At 36.0% G+C, this 19,805-nt stretch overlaps 1 long non-coding RNA gene across 2 annotated transcripts in view; it reads left to right on the top strand.

The window, feature by feature from the left end:
• The window catches only part of LOC107311933, a 129,448-nt gene that overhangs the window by 30,244 nt on the left and 79,399 nt on the right, over nucleotides 1–19,805 (top strand). For both annotated transcript variants that reach the window (XR_001554306.2, XR_001554305.2), the window contains exon 3: nucleotides 7,124–7,303. This is a non-coding gene — a long non-coding RNA (uncharacterized LOC107311933). The remainder of the gene's footprint in view (nucleotides 1–7,123; nucleotides 7,304–19,805) is intronic.

The following is a 19,805-nucleotide window of genomic DNA, read 5'->3' as shown; positions in this document are numbered from 1 at the left end:
ACTTCAGATTGGAGGAAGATCTTGAATGCCTGTAAGCTTGTCATTTTTTTCCTCATGTTTTTCATTTAGTTTCCTAGAAGTAAGTCTTATAAACTCACTTCATGTAGAATACAAGCTTGTGTAATACCACTTAATTCACTGTAATGTGCTGATTAGATACAATTCCTTCTTTTTCGTTCAAGAAGTTTTATAGCAGTTTAGTTTTTTAATGAGCTGTTTTGCCATTAAAGGTTCAAATTCCTAGCTAGCTCTTCTTATGCAATTTTAATATTTTCTTTTTGCATTCCTACATTACATTATATATGATTTGTAAAGAATTTTGAAATAAGTCTAGCTGAGGAGCAGTGTATAATTGTCCTGTTTCTTTTTCCCAGTAAAAAACGGTAAGAACTACAAAATGTGTGTGATTGTTTTCAAGATTAAAATCCATATAAGGAATATTCCTATTTCTGAAGTTTCTTGGTCCTCAGTGATGTCTGTTGATAATCAGGTTAACTCTGGACTGTAACTGATTTTTACTAGATTTCTAGTTCAGAAGTCAGTGTTTTGATGGAAACTGGTGAATTCTGAAACATACTTTGAAGGTAAAAAATATCACTCAAAATATTGTGTAAAAATGCAATCAGATGTGTACTTCTGTAATTCTTCAGTTAATAAAAAGACAACAGAATCCAGAGAATAACTCTGTCTTTGCAAGTCTGAGACTTCACAGGAGATGCTTCTGAATACACCCTCATGGTTTGGTGCTTACTTTTATCTGAGAGTAACAACACCATAAATTGAGATCTTGGCTCTATCTCCAGTGTTATAAAACTTCAGTAAAATAAATGAAAGGAAAAAAGAAGGTACAGTGTCCAAACTTGTGGCATTATGACATATCACCAGGGTACCTTGCCACATAGATCAACCTTAATTGTGATTTTGTTACGTTTCACAAACTGGTGCAAAACTGGACTTGGTCATCATATGACACAAAACCCATAAAGGAATATTTCATAATTCAAAAAACAGTGCTTGTAGTTCAGCTGTTTCACCATGTTTCCTCAGAAACTAAGGAATGTCTCACTATACGATTAATGGTGATCATTTTTTCCCTGTGGGAACAAGAAGAAAGCCAGTTCTTTTAATTTAAAAGAAAAACCCTGTCTTTCTTTTCTTTCCTGTTGTCTTATAAACAAGGAGATGCTTCTTAAGAAAAGTGGAAAATTTTCCATTCCTCACATTTAGTTATTTTTTTTAAATATCTTTGCAAATCTTTCTGGGGGTAATAATTGTTATTTGCCATCTAATATGATCAAGGTATACTTACTTTCAGTCACCTTAAGAAATTTGGATCCACATCTGCATATTTTTTTGTGTGACTGTAAAGATTAATATAATCTTTTTGTGTGTGTGTGTGTCGATGTGCCTACATAGCAAAATTATGATTCAGAAACAGAACTGTGCATTGTGCAATAACTTCAGGAAGCTACTGCTTTGTTGTAGGATTTATTATTCCTATTTAGAATTTAAATTGAAATTGCTGATACAAAAACCATAGAATACTCTCAAGACTAGTAATTGTAAAACACAATGATCATCTGCTTCTGACCTTGAATGGATTCTGTGTTACTCAAAATACTTTGAAGTGATCAGCACCTAATGATAGAAACTCCCACTATAGCGTGGTTCCATATTACAGATTCTTAAAAAAATAGTCTAATCTGCTCCTGTAGCTGCGTCGTATAGAAAAATCTGTCTTTCATTTTGGAGAATTTCATTTGCACAGTAGTAGAACTATTATCACACACAGAGGAAAAACCTAAATCCATTTGAAGTAATTCACTCACAGTTTCTTCAACTTGCCAGTGTTTAACTGTCCCTGTTGCTCAACAGATGGATTTAATACTCTTAGTTGCTTTTGTATTTCTCAGTTTTAGTGGAACTACAAAATGTGGAAGTCTAGATCTGGTTTCAGGTTTTGGAGAAGAACAAGCTTGAGGGTCAAGCAGGAATTTTGATCTTTACAGCCTGATGGAGTTTTCCTTATTGTCATTTGTCCTTTATCTTTCCTTATTAAGAGTTAATTGTTCCAAGCCTCTTTGCTCAGATGATCTCAGTTGCACACTAATAGATTCTTGCCATACTTGTTTCTCTAATAAGCTGTTTTTCAACCCTCTGTTTTTCTCCTTGTTCTCCTTTTCTCTGTTCTTTCCTTCCTTAAACCTTACAGGTCTAATGTTGCACCTTCCTGGACTCACTATCTTCCCTGACACTTTTTTCTAGTTGTCTTCAACTAATTGCACTTCATGTGAACTTGAACTAAGCAGTTTTGTGTTAATTGAGGTCCTAAAGGTCATCCTGTTCAGTCAGTCCAAGGCCTTCCATATAAATGTTCAGTTTCACTCACACCCAACAACAATCATTTGAGGTCCATTCTCCTAAATGACAATCACATAGATCCTCTTCTATGCAACTTACTCTTGGTTTGCAATTACTTTTCTTTCAGTGTACTGAATGGGACACAGGAAAATTTCATTATAGAAGAAATAAAGGAGCAGTCTCAGGATGGGCATTAATCTGTGCAGATAGAATCTTTCGAGATTTAAGCTTTCATCATAGTATCATAGTTTCGTGCGGGTTGGAAGGGACCTTAGAGATCATCGAGTCCAGCCCCCGGGATTCGAGCCTCTGTGTAGCAGAGCGGCACTTCTACCACTTGCGCCATGGGGGGGATTTGAACTCCGGGCCCCAGTGTTGTAACACGGCGTCCTTAACCACTGCGCCACCGGGGCACACATTTCAACTCATACATGCTTTTCTTGACCTTATTTTGCCTGCAGTTTTTGTTCATGTTTGGGTAAATCTTCACTCCAGACCAAATTTCAGTACCTCATTGAGTGAGACCTAAATCTTTCCCTAAAGAAGACAGAATCTTTTGTATAGGTAAAATAAGTAAAGAAATTTTCTCACAAGCCTTGTTTTCAGATACTGATAATTAGGATGAAACTGTCCAATATGAGAGGGTCTCAAGTGGAATTATATGTTAAATATAATGGTTACAGTGGAAGAAATATTTGAATACTTTTTTGTGTGTGTGTGTGTGCATGTGTGTGTGTGTGTGTAAAGGTTGGGCAACCTTTGGAACATCTCATATAGAGGTGTTTCAGCTGCTGCATACATAGTATATTATACTGTCCTAATATTCACATTGTCATAGTAATTAGATATCTGAAAAATCTTTACACTTTTCTCTTAGTAGGATTAACATGCTATTTATTGAACCTTTATGAATGCTAATGCAATCTAGATAATTATTATTTTAAAATTTAGCTGGCTGATGGCAATACTGTGTTTCACAAAAAACAGTGCTCAAAGTTCAGTAAATGTAAATAGCTGTTAACATGAAGAAATAATGTAGAACAAGCCTGGAAGATACAAACCGATCACATATTAGTTAAGACTTCAGGTCAGTATTACAGTATATGACATTTGTACTGATCTTTTCAGGACTTGTTAACAGCTTTTCAAAACAGGCTTTTGTCTGTCAGGTTCACAACTTGTGCTTTAAGTTACGCTTTGTTTCTATAATAACAAATTGAATCTTTTTCATTGCTACCATTTTGGATATCACAACAAAGTGAAAAAACATTGTTATAGGTACCATATCTGCACACCTGTATTTCTTTGTTGTTTCAGTATATTAAAGGCCTTCCATTGATGTATTGTCTTGTTGTAATGAATGAAAGAGAGTTCCAAGATTTTTAATCTGAAATATAGAAGACTGCATCAGCTGTGACATTTCAAGAGAGAACAAAATGGAAGTCTCTTTCAGGGTTTTCAGTTCGATACAAAACTATCACTTTAAATGTGAATACATGATAATATTGTGCATGCTAAAATCACTTTGTGTGTTTATACTGATATTTGCTTTATTTTCACCTGCAAAATCAAATTTTAACACCTATTACACCTTACCTTTTTGAATCCTACTTGTATCCCAAAAGTTAGGTCCCTTTTATCTTAACATGTCTGATTTTTTTCTTTTCCTTGATGAATTGCACTTGCTTTGGCTTACTCCAACCTCGTGACTGTTAAGGTATACATTTAGTACTTCTATCGGTGATATATTAATTGTTGGCTTTACTTTTGAAGAAGTGTGTTTATTAATTGTGCTGGTTTTTTTTTTCTCTCCTGCTTGTCAATCGAATGTTCTTCTGATTAGCATCTTGAGGTCACATATGGCTAATTTTGTATTGGTAGTTGAGGTTTCCTCTTGTATGTATAAACAGGATCTTTTAGTGATTACCACTATTTATTTTGGTTCTCATTTAATCTCCCAGCATTTTGTTTTTCTGTTTTAGTGAATATTAGCATAAGCAGCTACTGCATTTAAAAAAAAAAAATAAAAAATTCTTCTCAGACATGTTTGCACTGTGTATTTTGTATATACTTCCTTTTCTGTATTTAATTATTTTTAAAATATTAATTGATAGTGAAGGAAAATGCACCAACAAACATCCACAGAATGGCTCCAGTCAGGTTAGATCAAGTTGGCTAAACCACAGTTGCCAGCTTAAAATGAGTTAAGTTCTGCAAATCCCTATTGAATTAGAGTAGCTATCAAAACAGGTTTGTTTGGAAGCAGAAAAGAGAACATCAAGAAATATCAGAGGACAGAAGTATCTCTAAAATTTCTTTTTCAGTACTACCGTGGAGTCAGTCTCTTCCTGCATTCTTTCTTTACCTCTCTCTGAAGAGAGATGGACCTGTGTTTTTCTTTTCCTAAAAGAATGTTCAAGGGTGAAGTGATTTTGATTGCTTGTTCTGGAAATTCAGCACAAATTGTCCAGAGTGGGTCTACATTATCAACTGTGTTATTTTTTTACTACTGTGCAGCTCCAGTTTTTCTGTGCACCCTCAAGACTTCAACTTAATATAACATGGGCCCTTCAACTTACTGTAAATATAGGCTAACAACACTGCTGTAAGCTGTTTGTGGCTGAATGGAGAACTTCCAGAATTCATTCTCTAAAGACAGTGGCAACATATACTGCTCTGTGCACCTGGATAGTTTGCCAACTTAAATAGTCCAGTGAACTAGACAAAGAAATCGACGTAGTTCTATGCTGCATTAGAATTGCTAGTAGATAACTTTGATTGAAATAATGTTTAGAGTAGACTGAACTGTAATGTCATTTATTTATTTATTTTCTACACAGTCACAATACAAATAAATATTCCATGCAGAGTAGAACTGCATCAGCAAAAGAAACATCAAGACAAAAAATATTCAGCCTCATGCATTGTTCTGGACAATACTTGGTGAAATTTTCAGGTCTTTGCTTGTAGGAGATGAAATTTAGTCTTCCATAATCTTCATGGTTTCCCTTCTACTGATTACTGAGTTTCATTTCATATGGGCTGTAATATGATTGCTTGGCTAAGAAAAGAAAGGAATTGCAGTTCCCACTACATCCTCAGTGTTCTAAAAAACACCAAATGGAGGCCAGTAGTGTCCCTACTAAATACACAGCTAAAATTGGAACGGCAACATCAGAAATGTAGGATACTTCTGCCCAGCTAAAAAGTCCCTCACCTATGTGAGGCAGGTAGAAATTCAAATCCAGGAAACCTCAAACGTAATTAGTGGGTATTCCAGGAGTGACACCCTTTACTAGGCTTTTTCAGAAGTGTCCAGCTGGGAGGTTTTCATTTGAGATCTGAGTTATATCTTTAACTGTGCAGAGATGTTAAATACATATATTTTTTCCAGTCTGACAGTGTTTATTAAAGATACTTGGTTTATATTTTTGCAGACTGCAAGTTATGAGATGAAGTTTTTTTCTGTTACATCTTAATTTGCACTTAATATTTTAACAAACTACCGACTCTGTGTGTGTGTGTGTGTGGTGGGGGGAGTCACTGGCTGCTTTGAGTTAGTTCTGGGTCTTCCAAGGAAGATGGAACTGAAAGTCGTAGCTTAGTAAAGACAGATGTATATCTTCAAAGATTAGATTGATACAATGGCTTTTCCTAGTTATTTGTATGGTCCCACTGATAATTTCTATTTGACTGCCATTTTAAAAGACTATTTGAATAATAATTACTCCACACATTGTGATCTTGTAAATGAATGTGACCACTTACTTATAATATGCAAAAATGTTTTATCTCATCCATTTTAAAGTTAGTATTTTAATTCTAGTAGTGTACCTATCTTAACTGATATGTACGAGAGTGGGAATGTAAAGGAAAAGTTAGTTGGATTTCTACCACTGTTTGCAACTAGTAATACATCTACTTAAATGCTACCCTTGTTTTATCATAGGTGAAACATCAGGGTGTCACTCAAGATGATTTCGTTACTTGCTACTGTCATCTTTTTAAATCCAGAATGTAGTGCCTAAGTGTTAGCATGCACAGAATGAATTTTCAGGCAGCTATGAACACTGCCTAATTAAGATACCTGTAGTAGTTCTCAGATGTATAATCTTGACCTTGTCATCTTTCTATCATTTATTTTTCTAGGCATTATATGATTAGATTAAAGATTCCCTTTAAACTGATATCTAATAGAATATATTACTGATATATAATGAAAAAAGAATATTAAGAATTGATGCACAGTCGTTTCGTTGTTTATGTTGTTACTGGAATTATTTCAAGCGGTTATCTTCTGTTTTGATATTAAAAACTGAAATTTTTGAGAGAATGCTATTTGACCTGTAGAAGTAGTGAACAGCTTCAGATTAGCAAATCATTAATGTATAAAACTAGTGAAACTTAGATAATAAAACATGAGTGGAAAAAGGAGATAATTATGTAACCAAAACTGCAACAAAGAATACATTTTTAGTTTTGAATTTGTCTGAATAAACTCACCTAACATAATATAACTTTGTTTTTAGTTACTGTCAAACTGCATAATAGCCTTAGCTTCCCAAAATAATTGATTTTCTTTTGCTTTCTTCTTTTCATTTTAATATTGCTACTAAATAAAACATTGTCGGATTTTATTTTTTAACCAAAGAAGGGGAAAATAAAATACAGCCACCTCTTGGTAAATTCTTATAGTGAACAACAACAACAAAGGAAGATGCTTATACTTTTATCCCTTGTGGATTTCTTTTCAATATTTCAGAGCAATGAACATGTATGGCTGTTACTATCAGCAGTGGTGTATTTGCAGCGATGCCTATCAACATCCACCAGAGAGCAGGGCAGCTCCAAAACCCACATCTTTCATGCTGTGGAAATTGATGGAGACAGCAACACAGCCAGCTTCTTGGCCAAACAACATGGAATGCAGTTCATTTCAAAGGTCAGCGCATATTTAAACTTCCTTCATTACTCCCACCTTTATGCTTGAGATTTTCATTTTTTTAAAATCAGTTTACCTAGAGGTTCCTTTAGAGACAGAAAAATGAAAGTGCTGAATCCTATTTTCATTTGGGGATATCAAGCTTTTTATCAAATTATAGAGGTGGCGTTTCAGAATATTTCATATCTGATCAGAAGGAAAATCCAAAAATAATTTTCTCTTTATTCAGGAGTCTTTCAGGCACTGGGACTGTTTTATTTATTACTTAATATTGTGCTCCAGTCAATCATTTTGAATTCAGACAGGAAAATGGAATTTTTATTTTTAAAAGGAAAAAAAAACTGAGGAAAAATGCCATTGGAATAAAGCAGATTTTATTACTTTTTAAAAATACAAATATGTCTTTTCTTCATATGCTACCTATTTTATTTTACTTTAACTGCAGCAAATTAATATGAAGACATTTTAAACAAAGGATCTTATATAAAATCTTTTATCACTTAATTAAAAGCACTTTTTTTTCAGAGCATTTCTACCACATTTATCTTTGCTATTGACAGTTATGTCCTTATAACACAATCAAGGAAGAAATGCTTTTCTTTCTTTTAACTAGTACCTCAGTGCACACTTCTTCCATATGTGATGTGTATGTGTGTATAAGTATGAAATTTATATTTCTATGGCATTCAGATTCATTTTTGCTTTCCATCTGAAGTAGGTTATTCCTAAAGTGTGTTAGAGAGAAAACTCATTAATATCTTTCAGGTACAGTTACTGGTCTATAAAACTGGGCATCTATGCCAGTGGCATCGTGTTTAATTTTCTTGGTGTTTCTATTTTAGAAGCATCTTTTAAAATCAATTAAAATAGGTCACAAATAAAATACTAAAACTTTTAATATGTTAATCTATAGCAGCCTCCATTCATTGACCTGAAAGTTCTTTGCTGATTTTAATGAAGTAAGCCTTGAAGTGCTCCTGTTGCTTTTATCTCTACTTTTCAGATGTGAAAGGCAGAGGTAGAGTAAGTAAAACAATTTGTTCAAGATCCACATAGGAAGTCTGTGGCCCAGTGAGAAATAGAAAATACATTTCTGAATTTTCAATTCTGTACTCTAGCTGTAAGAAATTATCCTAAGAGAGAAAATGTAATCAGCTTATGAAGAAGAGGCAATGCATTATATATACCTCAACAGTCATTATAGTCTACCCTATTCATGAGTATCACTGAAGGGCCCTGAGGAAAACTGCACCCAGTTTTCTGTCAGCAGAATAATGATGACAGCCTGCTTAGTGTGACTAGTATATGCAGTGTATAAACATTAAAACCACCGCAAACTGCTGTGATAAACATGGAAAAAGAAACAAACAAGGTAACAAATAAAGAAATAAACATGGAGGCACCGGACAACACATATTTCTGTAAAGGATGACTTCAATTATAGGGTTACTTATGAAGTATTTCCCCAGGTTTTGAGTAGTGCAGAGCTATTTAGTACAAGGGGAGCAGGGGATGGTTCCCTTTGCTGTACAGTCTGGGCACTATTTATAGCTAGGTTGATGGAACTAAAATGGGTAGTATATAGGAGCCAATTACACTGTATTTTTGTCCTGTAATATTTATCCATGAAAACATCTTTTTTATTACAGTGATTGTGTTTAAGGAAAAGCAAAGGATGGAAAGAGAAATATAGGAGACATAAGAGGGGTTTGTCCCCTGTCTTCTCTGCGATTTTCTGATTTACAGCCTGTTGTATATGTAGCAGTTACCTCTCTCAGCATCCTCATTTCAAATAAAAAAAATAAAAAAATAATAAAAAAATAAAAATAAAAAATAAAAAAAGTTCTGTTGTATTTAAAGCTTAAGGTCTTTAAGCCACAAGGAACACTGAAACGCTGATACAGTATTAAAGATTCAAATACAATTAATATTTTTTTCAAACTTTTTGTTGGCTTGTAATAAGCTTACAGCGTGTGATATATGATAAGGCAAGATGATGCTAAAATATTATTTGGAAAAATAAACCTATAAAACTTGCTAAAACTTGTTGCTTCTAAAAATCCTGGGTAGTAGGGAGTTTAAGTAGTATTGCAGTTAGGACTTCTGCTCCTGTGTTAGGTTTCAACATGAAAAAGCACTTGAAACGTATACTTAAGTTCAGTCCTTTTTCAGAAAAAATAAACCATAATCATGTGCCTAAGTCCTTTTGAAATAAATGGTATCTAAGCATATGCCTAAGTGCTTTACTGGATAAGACTGGCTATTCAATGGGACTCTTAGTGAAAAAACCCACAGTTTTGTATGAGGAAAGTGACATCAAAGACTGAAAATGGTATCTTTTAAATATGTTACTGTCACCACAGAAAACAGGTTTCTGTAGAAATGGTAATTATGTGTAACTGTGACATCCTTGCTTCAGCATGTTAGTTGCAATTTATAGTTGCAGTTTAAAGGCATAACTTCCCTTTGGCACAAGCGTACATTTTTACTATGATACAGTGAATAAAGACAGTGAGTTAAGTGTGTTACTTTGGAGTGCTTCCTCTCATTAAATGCTGTTACTTATTAATATGCAGATGCTTGGCAGCACAGCAGGAACACTGTAACTATGGAAAAGGCTACCGATTAGGTATCAAACTGGAATGTGCTTCTTCTGTGTGTAACACGGGAATGATATGTAGTATGTAAAATCCAAAATGTTAAACTATTGACATTGACTGCCAATATTTTATTTCACATTCTATATCAAAATTTTCTAAATATAAACATTTATGTCCATGACATCTTTATAAACTTAAAGCATTGCCATAATTTCTCAAAAATTTCAAACCAGTGACAAAGTTCCTGGAATTAAAATACTCATTAGAGCACTTTATAGATATTTATATATTTATATTAGAACATATGTGCAGATACCCTCAACATGTAGGAGAGTCTCACCAGCTCTAACCTAACCAAAATATTTTGCAAAGAATAGCTTAGGTCATAGAATTGTATTCAATAAATATTACAGAATACAGCAGATATTACTATTTGTATATATTAGAGGTATACATTATAGACAAATGAGACAGATATATTTTGAATCAGTTCAGTTCCCTTATTTTTCCCTATTGTAATGTAGAATATGTGAGTCTTGTTTCTATACTGCAAAAAGGATTTTTACTGTACTGCTAGGTGGCAGAAATATAGCACCAAACACTTCAGTTTCATTCTCTTGTTTCCTTCCTCACTCTGTAAGACAGAGGTTGTGGAGAAGATACACACTTTGTTGCATTTCTCTAGTTTCAGAGGGAGAAAGGTGGTAAAGGAGTAAAACTTTAAAAGGGAGCACATGCACAAGAACTGTGAGTCATCAAGAGCACTTTCTTTGGTTGCAAAATACCTCATCCTTACATCAGTGAAGTCAACCGAAAACCTCCCATTGACTTTGAAGGGAGCTTAGAAGAAAAAATGTTTCTATGTAAATGTACCCAAGTAGCAAATACCAGTAGTAGTTAAACTAGGTGAGACAGTCATAGGAAAGCAGAGAGAAAAATCATAGATTTGATCTCAGCCATCCAACCCTCTGAAAACCTGTATAATGTTTCACATTTCGCTCCTAGTAGAGGGCACAAAAACACAAGGAGATGCTGGGAAAGCTACACTTTATACATTCAATGGTGCATGGCTCATGGCAAAATAGTTTTAACTGACTGCTCCTTTAACTGAGACTGTAAAGTAACTGCTAAGTTTCAGTTATTTTAGAGAAGTCAGACAAAAGAAACACATGAAGTTCTTTCTTTTTGTAGGTGTTGTTTTTGATTTGGATTTATAAGAGGTTTGGTGAATTTGAATCTCCAAGTGAAATCTGGGTTGTGGAGGAAATCAAGCTTACTGATGCATTAATTGTTGGAAAAAAATGTTTAATTTCTGGATTAGTTTTGATCAGTTTGAGGAATAAATATATAAAAATATATGTATGTAATTGCAATGCATACAAGAGATTGTGCTGGCAGCGCACACCCACATGCTTATCCAAATATATAAAAACAGCAAAGCTTCCTATGTAAAAAGTTTTTTCTTGACAATAAAAACTATTTGGGATCACTTGTGGTAACGTTCAAAGTCTTGATATTCTGAAATTTGTATAGAAATTCCACAGAGGTTTTGGATTAAAAAAAAAAAAAAAAAAAAAAAGACCTTGAGGATTTGAAATGAATTATTCTGATCAGGACTGAAAAATTGATAGTGTGTCTGTATATATGTAAATATGTATATATATGTGTGTGTATGTATATGTAGAAGGCGAAGTCAAGCTGGGCAGCAAACCCCACGTTTAATAAAAATGGGTTTAATAAATGTTTTCTAAGAATGAAAACAAGGTACTTGAATGACATTTTGACTGTAAGGTTAGTTTCATGTTCTTTCTTTTTCTCTCTTGTTCTCTTTCTGTTTTGATCTCTTCCTTTTTAATTTTTTTTTTTTCCTTTTTGAATGCAAAGTAAATTTTAATGATTTCATTATCAGTTCTAATTCTATTCTCCATAGTCTGTTTTTTATTTATTAATCTGCTTTGGCTATTTTACAAGCTGTATGTAGAGCAGGTATAACTTGTTTCTAGGTTTCTGATCTTATTATGTGTCACTTTGATACATTTGTAGTCGAAGTACACAAAATGTAAGGAAATGTCTCTTGTTGGCCTGGACCCTAGCTTGACGTATTCTTTCTAAGGATGTATGCTAACTTACATCATCTGATATCATGGCCATCTTGCATCATAGCCTCAAGTTGTGCCAGGGTAAGGTTGGATATCAGGAGAAACTTTTTTACAGAAAGCACTGTTAAGCACCGGAATGGGCTTGCCAGGGAGGTGGTTAAGTCACCATCCTTGGATGTGTTTAAAAACCATTTGGATGGCTCAGGGCCATGATTTAGCGGAAGGTTGTTAGATTTAGGGTACTATGGTTAGGCTGTGGTTGGACTTGATAATCTTTAAGGCCTTTTCCAGCCTGAGCAATTCTACAATTCTATGGTCTGTGATCACCCTAATTCTGTGCACTTTTGGGCACAACTTAGGAAGCACATAAAACTATTTGAGGCCACTCAAAGGAGGGTTGAGAAGATGGAGATGGGTCTAGAGGGCAAGACATATGAGGAGCTGCTGAGGTCCCTTGGTTTGCACAGCCCAGAGGAGAGGAACTGGGGGGAGCCTTGATGGCAGCTGCAGCTCCTCACAGGGAGTGGAGGAGCAGCTCTGAGCTCTGCTCTCTGTGACAGAGACAGGTCCCGAGGGAACGGCATGGAGCTGTGTCAGGGGAGGATCAGGTTGTGAGTTAGGAAAAAGGTTCTTCACCAGAGTGGTGGTCATGGAACAGGTTCCCAAGGGCAGTGGTCATGGCCCTGAGCTGCCATAGCTCAAGGAGCATTCAGACAGTGCTCTCAGACATAAGGTCTGATTTTGGGTGGTGCTGTGTGGAGCTAGGATTTGGGCTCGGTGACCCTTCTGGGTTCCTTCCACCTTGGGATATTCAGTGTTTCTACAATTCTGTGAATTCTATGGACAAAAGTTTTGAATCAATGATTTATCTGTCAAGTTTCATTGCACATCTTTTGTTTATTACCTTTTTTTTTTTTTTTTTTTTTTTTTTTCAAAGTAAATTTGTGTTGTGCATTTGTACTCAGGTTACTTTTTTTTTCCCTCCCACCTTCTACCAGGTGAATGCTCTTATGCTTGAAAAAGGGCTTTATAAAAAGGCAGAGAATTATGAGCACTCATTAGTTATTACCAATTTATGCTAATATACTAGGAAACTAATCATTTAATCATTCTGATTGTAATGATAAGCATGATTCATGGGAGATGTAAATTGGAATAGCCCTATTTAAATCAATGAAACTATACTGACATCTGCCAGATGAGAATCAGGTCCCTTATCCTGATTTGAATAATATAATGGTAGGCTGACCATTAGAGAATACATTTAATAGAACAATCCTGTATTGAAAGTGGAATGGAATATGGAAGTTAGTAATCTTTTAAATCCTTTTTTAAAAACTTTTTTTTCCCCCTTTCGTTTCTTTCTTTCTTTCTTTTTTTTTTTTTCTTTTCTTTTTCTTGTGAATAGACAAGTCTTAGGCAGATCAAGTTCAAGGTTTGAAGTCAGTGCTATAATGGTGTATTTAGCAAACAAGCACAATGCAGAAATATCTTGGAAAATATTTTCATGCGTTACTGAAAAAACAACCCACTTTTTCAAGATTGCTGAAAACAGATCATTTTACATCTGCAGCTGCTATTCAGCAGTTTGTCCTTACACTTACCTACCTACTCCAATGTTAAAATAGTAACTAGAGTGTAAAAGAAAAATGGATAAAAATAGCAAATCACTGTGCTTCACCTAGTTCTCATTAATGAAGGATCGTTTCCCACTAAACATATATGGTGTCATTTCAAATTCTGGATGCCTGTCGTTGTAAGGAACTAATGTAAACATGGTTACAAGTCTTTTATTTTTTTACATGGAAGTATCTTAAATAAGAGTTATGAAATTACAAACTCTCTGTGGAACTACAACAAATGTTTCTTCTCATTTCGTGCACCTCTGGGACTGTAGCACTGGAAAATGGATGCAAGAACCCATAAATTTGCCAGATGCTTGGTACAGGGTTCCTGGTATACTTTTAATCCCTCACTATTTTTGAGGGAATAAAAAAAATCAAGATAAATTGAAATCTAGTTTCATTTAAAACATATTGCTAAATTAATATATTCTTATCTATTTTTCTGTGATTGCCAGCGGTGCTTAGGAAACTTATGTCAATATATTGTATATACATATGTTACATATATGGAATGGTATGGAGTGCATGGTGAGCTAGATAATCTATTACCATCAGTTTACTACGGGAAGTCCTCTGTTCCAAATTAAGTTGATTCACCAAGAAGCAGTTCATTGTTTATTAGGATCAGTTTGATGTTATGAACTCAACCATATGAACTCAGAGTATCTTATATCTTTTAACCTGTTTCACTTCACAAGAGGTATTTGAACCAAGTTTAGTTTGGAGGATGCATTGATAAGCAGTTTTACCTTATACACTAATGTAATTAAAGATTCTAATTTATACAAATTTAAGCTCTGGAATCTGCCTTTTAAGAAGAAAGTGAGCCTGAAAGGGGAAAGAATGATGCTTCACTTTGACAGTCATTGCAATATTTGTAGTACCTCACTAAATTGTTTAACAATTATAGTTCATTCTTTTTGTGTAGTACACTTCACTCAAGACTGCAGAGACTCCTTACCAGTTTAACATTTCGTAAGGTTTCTGAACCTGGATCAATATCACTGGACCTGCGAGATGTGATTTAAACAAATTTTACCCAGACAAACTTTCACAGAAATTAAAACTATTTACATTTTGGAAATGTATTTGAAGAATAGTTTCAACCTGCTTGGTACAGAAGTGCTTCCTGATGTTCATATGGAACCTCCCAAGTTCCAATTTGGACCCAATGCCTCCGGTTCTGGTACCACTGAAAAGAGATTGGCTCTATCTCTTGCACCTTCCCTACACACTGATAAGATCTTGCCTATGCCTTCTTCTAAACCCAGCAATGTCCCATTGCACACCGTTCTGATGATTGGAAGCAAAAGCAAAGGGGAGAGCAGCAGCAGTGTGGCTGGTCTTAGGCAGCAAGCAGGTAGAGACAGAGCAGGCCCAGGAAAGTCTGTCAGCAGGCAGGCATCACGTCATGAAGCATCCGATGTCAGACACCTGTCCTCTTGGTTTTTGGTCCCTTTTTTATTCTCCTCTGCAGTGTGGCATTCCTGGGTGCTTGGGTCATGTGCAGTACCCCCTGAGATGGCTATCTCCCTTGAGATACCAAAAAGACTGTTTTCCAGCCATTGAGCTGCTGTTTCTCTCATGTTTGTTTTTCTTGATTTCTCCAACTTTGACCAGGACTTGCCTGGACTTGTCCATCTGTGTCCTTTAGACAAAGGATTTCTCAGCCTTTGACCAGGACTTGTCCATCAGTGTTCCTCAGCAAGCTTTGAGACAAAGGTGCAAAAGAATAATCTCTTACACCCTGGGATGAATGTTTTCAGACCCCATGGACTTGTACACATTCAGCCTCATGAGGCAGTCTTGGTCTTGCTCTGTTCTTACAGTAGGAGGGATTTTGCAATCCTGAGTCTTGCCTAGAGGTTCAGGGACATGAGAGGCATGGGAAGCCTGACTGGCAGTGAAGACTCGGGCTTAGAACTTGTTGCTTGGCCTTCTGTGTGTCTAATGAAGCCAGTTCTCCCTTCTCATTTATCAGGGGGTGTACTCTCTCCTTTGCCTATCTTTTCTGACCTATGTACTTACAGTACACCTTCCTTTTATTTTTCACATCCCTTGCCAAGTTCAGTTCTATCTGTGCATGGCTTACCAGATCCCATCTCTAAATGTCTGAACAGCATCCCTATATTCTTCCCAGGCCACCCATCCCTGCTTCCACTGCCTGTACTTTTCCTTCTTTTCCCTCAGTTTGATCAGCAGGTCCTTGCTCAGTCATGCTAGTTTCCTACCTCCTCTGCTTGATTTCTTATGCTGGTGGTTAGAGAGGTCTTGTGCTCACAAATAGGTGCCCTTAACGAGCTGCCAGCTCTGTTCCATTCCTATGTCCCTCAGAACAGTTTCCCAAGGGATTCCATCTGGTAGTTCCTTAAACACCTTGAAGTTCTCTCTCCTGAATTTTGGGGTCCTGACTTAGCCAGCCAGGCCCATATTCCTTGAGAGCAGAAACTTGACCAGGGCCTGGTCACTATAACCCAGACTGCTTCCAATCTTTACTTCTTTAATTATCTCCCCTAAACTGGTGAGCACCAGGTCCAGCAAAGTATCATCTGCAGTTGGTTTGTATAATACCAAGTATCATTATCTTAAATATGGTTGTTTCAAGAATTTTCTTCCTCATACAAACTAACAACAAGGATTATCCAACATCCCCAAGCCAGAGAAAAGATGGTTATGACATATACCCTTTAAGTGAGGGTATATGGAATATACTTTTTTCTCATGGGCATAAAAGCAAGAACTCCTTTGCAATCGATGATTTAGTGCTATTCACTTAGTGTTGTGAATGGCAAATCTGGCCCCAGGGCTCTGTCTTTAGCAATATAGAAAGTAATTACTGAGCCAAGACACTTGAACACATTGGTTTTCATATACTTAAATCTTCTTGGAGAGTCTCAACCGGTTTCGGTATCACCTGAGAAAGCTGCTTCGTATGCAGGATCAAAATCATATATGTCTTTATTGTTGTATGTCAGCGTCTTCAAAGACTTGTCTATTTCCCAATGTGAGATGTGTATTTCTAATCAGCATATCTGAGTGCATGTATTATAGCATCCACACACACATAAGCAAACAAGCACCTGTATACACTTACTTGTACTTCTTTTAGGGGCTAGCACAGCTTTGTGTGCCCTCTCTACATGTGATTAAATATTAATTAGGCTTCTAATATAAGCATGTGAGTTCACAGGCCCGAGTACCACATCAATAATGCATGAGGTACCCGAAGGCTGAGCCTGAGAAGCTGATTGGCCACCTTGGATTTGTATAATTATGAAGTTTCATTATTAACAGTGGAAGCAGTGCAGAGATTTGCCTAGCTTGAGGGACTTTGAAAGCATAAGCTGTCTCATTAGGGAAAAGGGGAATAAGGCACAATATGCAAACTTGTTAAAAAAAAAAAAAAAGGAATAAAAATTAAGCATAGCTCTTTAACAGGAGTATTTGATATGTATATATAAACATTTCCAATTGTAAGAAAAGACAGAAATTCAAATAAGTAAGTGAAGATCCATACTATAGCTATTTCACAGTTTTGTTTGTAAGAGGTCTTGCTTAAAAGCATTTGTTCTCAGTAAAAAACAATCTTTAATATTTTACAGAAAAATCCACAGGTAGCTTAATGGGCTCTGTAAAGTGAGAATTATGGAAGGTGCAGGAGAATGAACACAGTCCAGGGTTCTTGCAGGAATGTGTGTTGTGCATGCAATTAAATCTCAAGGTCAAACAATTTACAGACAATTACTTTTCTAACATCTCCAGAAATGCCTGCTTACACGTCTTTAATTTTAAATGATACTGATATTCCAATTCTCCCCAAAGGTTAATGCTGACTAAATCCAGCTGTGACCTGACACGATGCGACAGCACAGTGCCTAATTATCCTCTGGATAGTCATTTACTTTAAACCATTAAAGAAATAGGCTGAGAGGAAGATTTAGGACCCAGAAAAAATGTTAGCCTGACTTCTTTCTTCTTGAGGATGGGATGGGCTGAAAAATAAAAATAAAATCTTGCTAAATGTTAGCCATTTGCTTTGATGGCAGAAAATTGTTCATCCCACTCTGTTTTTTTTACAGGTTAAATTGCTAACTAGTTCATTTTATCCATTGCCTACGGCTGGCGCTAAATGTCAGTGACAAATTTTGTACTTGTCTTGAAGAATGAATTAAGTTATGCACAAAAGCTATAGTGCTCTTTTTGAGATGAGTGAATTGCAGAGGGAAAAAAAGTTGCTCGTTTGAAAAAGGATTATTTCGATTAAAGGCCTTTTCTATTGTAGTGGAAGACAGGTAGTGGTTTAAGATAATTCCGACAGTTACCTCCCACAGAGGCTGCAGTCCTTTACTAGAAATTTCTTTAAGAGCACTTGTGTCAGATTATATACTATGATTATTATCATAAGACCATTTGTGACAGTAAAGGAGGGGGAGCAATTACAGAAAATGGCAACTATTATTCATTAACTAAGGAAAAACCCATCTTTCTTCAGTGAGGTCAGCATTCCATCACCATCACACAAACCCTTCAGTGGTTTGCAATTAAAAAGCACAACACAACGCAAGTATATTCTCTGCCAAATGTTGGTAAGAAGGAACACTTTGTTCAGCAATTTATACTGAGAAGACCAGGCACAGACTTCACAATCCATCTGGTTTTTAGTGATGTGGCTCTGGTACCACCCCGTCATCTCTCAATAAATAAAGTACATAAGAATGATTGCTATCATCATAGTGTTTAAAACTGTAAACTGGTTTACTGTCCATAGGCTAAGCCTAAGGGAGCTCTACATGTACATATTTTATATGGTTTTATTTTCATAGGCACCATATCAGTTTATCAAAAATCCAAGGACAGCTTAAAGTTAAAACTAGACTTTACAGCTGCATCTGTTACAAGGGGCTTCCTTACAAAGTCAACATTTCCTATCTCAGTGGAGTGGCATAACTGACACTCTCTTGCACTTACAGTGACAGATTTGCTCTAGATATAATTATTACTACAGGGCAAGAGTTATTTTTAATTTATTATTTGGATTATGGTAGTGCTTGGTATTTTGAACTGTAAGCAGGGTACCATTGTACTGCATACTGTACAAAAACACAGATTTGAAAGAAATGTTGCTTTTAGTGGCACCCACAGGTTTTGGCAGATACTTTTCTCCTCTCACTGTGTGCATAAATATTTTCACTGATACCAGCTGTAGAGAGTGATATGGTAAATGCTAATCTCAGTTCAGTCATAGCAGTCACAAATGGAAGTTAGATCTGTAATTTCAAATTGAAAACTGAAGTGAAAAATCTTGTGATAATGCACTACTGCCCTAAACTACTGAAAGACTGCCTCTTCTCTCCACGCTCAGACAAGCAGATAAATTTTCCTCTCCAAGGGAAAGAAGAATACAGATTATTGTTTTTTCTGGTGAAAACACTACCGTTCCTGAAAAACAGACAGTATCTAGGCTGGGATACTTCTCTCCTAACTGTGGACATAGAAAACATAAGTATCTCAGTCTGACCTTGTCACTTTCATTCTTCTCACCAGAATGCAAGAGAAACAGGTGTAGAATCACAGAATCATCCAAGTTAGAAAAGACCTTCAAGATCACTAAGTCCAACTGTCAACCTGACCTACCATGTCCCATCACCAAAGGATGTCTCTTAAGTTCCACATTCTCATTTTTTCAATACCTCCAGGGATGGGAACATCACCACTGTCCTGTTCCAATACTTGACCACTCTCTCCACAGAAAAATTTTTCTTGTGTCCCACCCAATTAAACCTCCCCTGGTATAACTTGAGTATCCTTGTTTCTTTTCGCTCGTCATTTGAGAAAAGGGACCAACAGCCACCTTGCTATAGCTTCCTTTTGGGTGGTTATAGAGAGCAATAAGGTGACCAAGTTCCTTCCTCTTCTCCAGATTAAACAATCCTGATTCTGTCAACTGCTCCTCATAAGTCTTGTTTTCTAGTCCATTCACCAACTTTATTGCTCTTTTCTGCACACACTCAAGCAACTCAGTATCCTTCTTGTAGTCAGGGGTCCAAAACTGAACGCAGTACAGTTTCACCAGTGCCATGAGGAAGGAGACAATCACTTCCCTGGTTCTGCTGTCCACACTGCTTATGATGCATGCCAGGATGCTGTCAGCTGTCTTGATCACCTGGGCATGCTGCTG

The sequence above is a fragment of the Coturnix japonica genome, chromosome 3, assembly GCF_001577835.2.
Source record: "Coturnix japonica isolate 7356 chromosome 3, Coturnix japonica 2.1, whole genome shotgun sequence".
Taxonomy (NCBI): Eukaryota; Metazoa; Chordata; class Aves; order Galliformes; family Phasianidae; genus Coturnix; species Coturnix japonica.
Note: the sequence above shows the minus strand (reverse complement) of the source record. Positions and strands in the feature narration are given on the sequence as shown.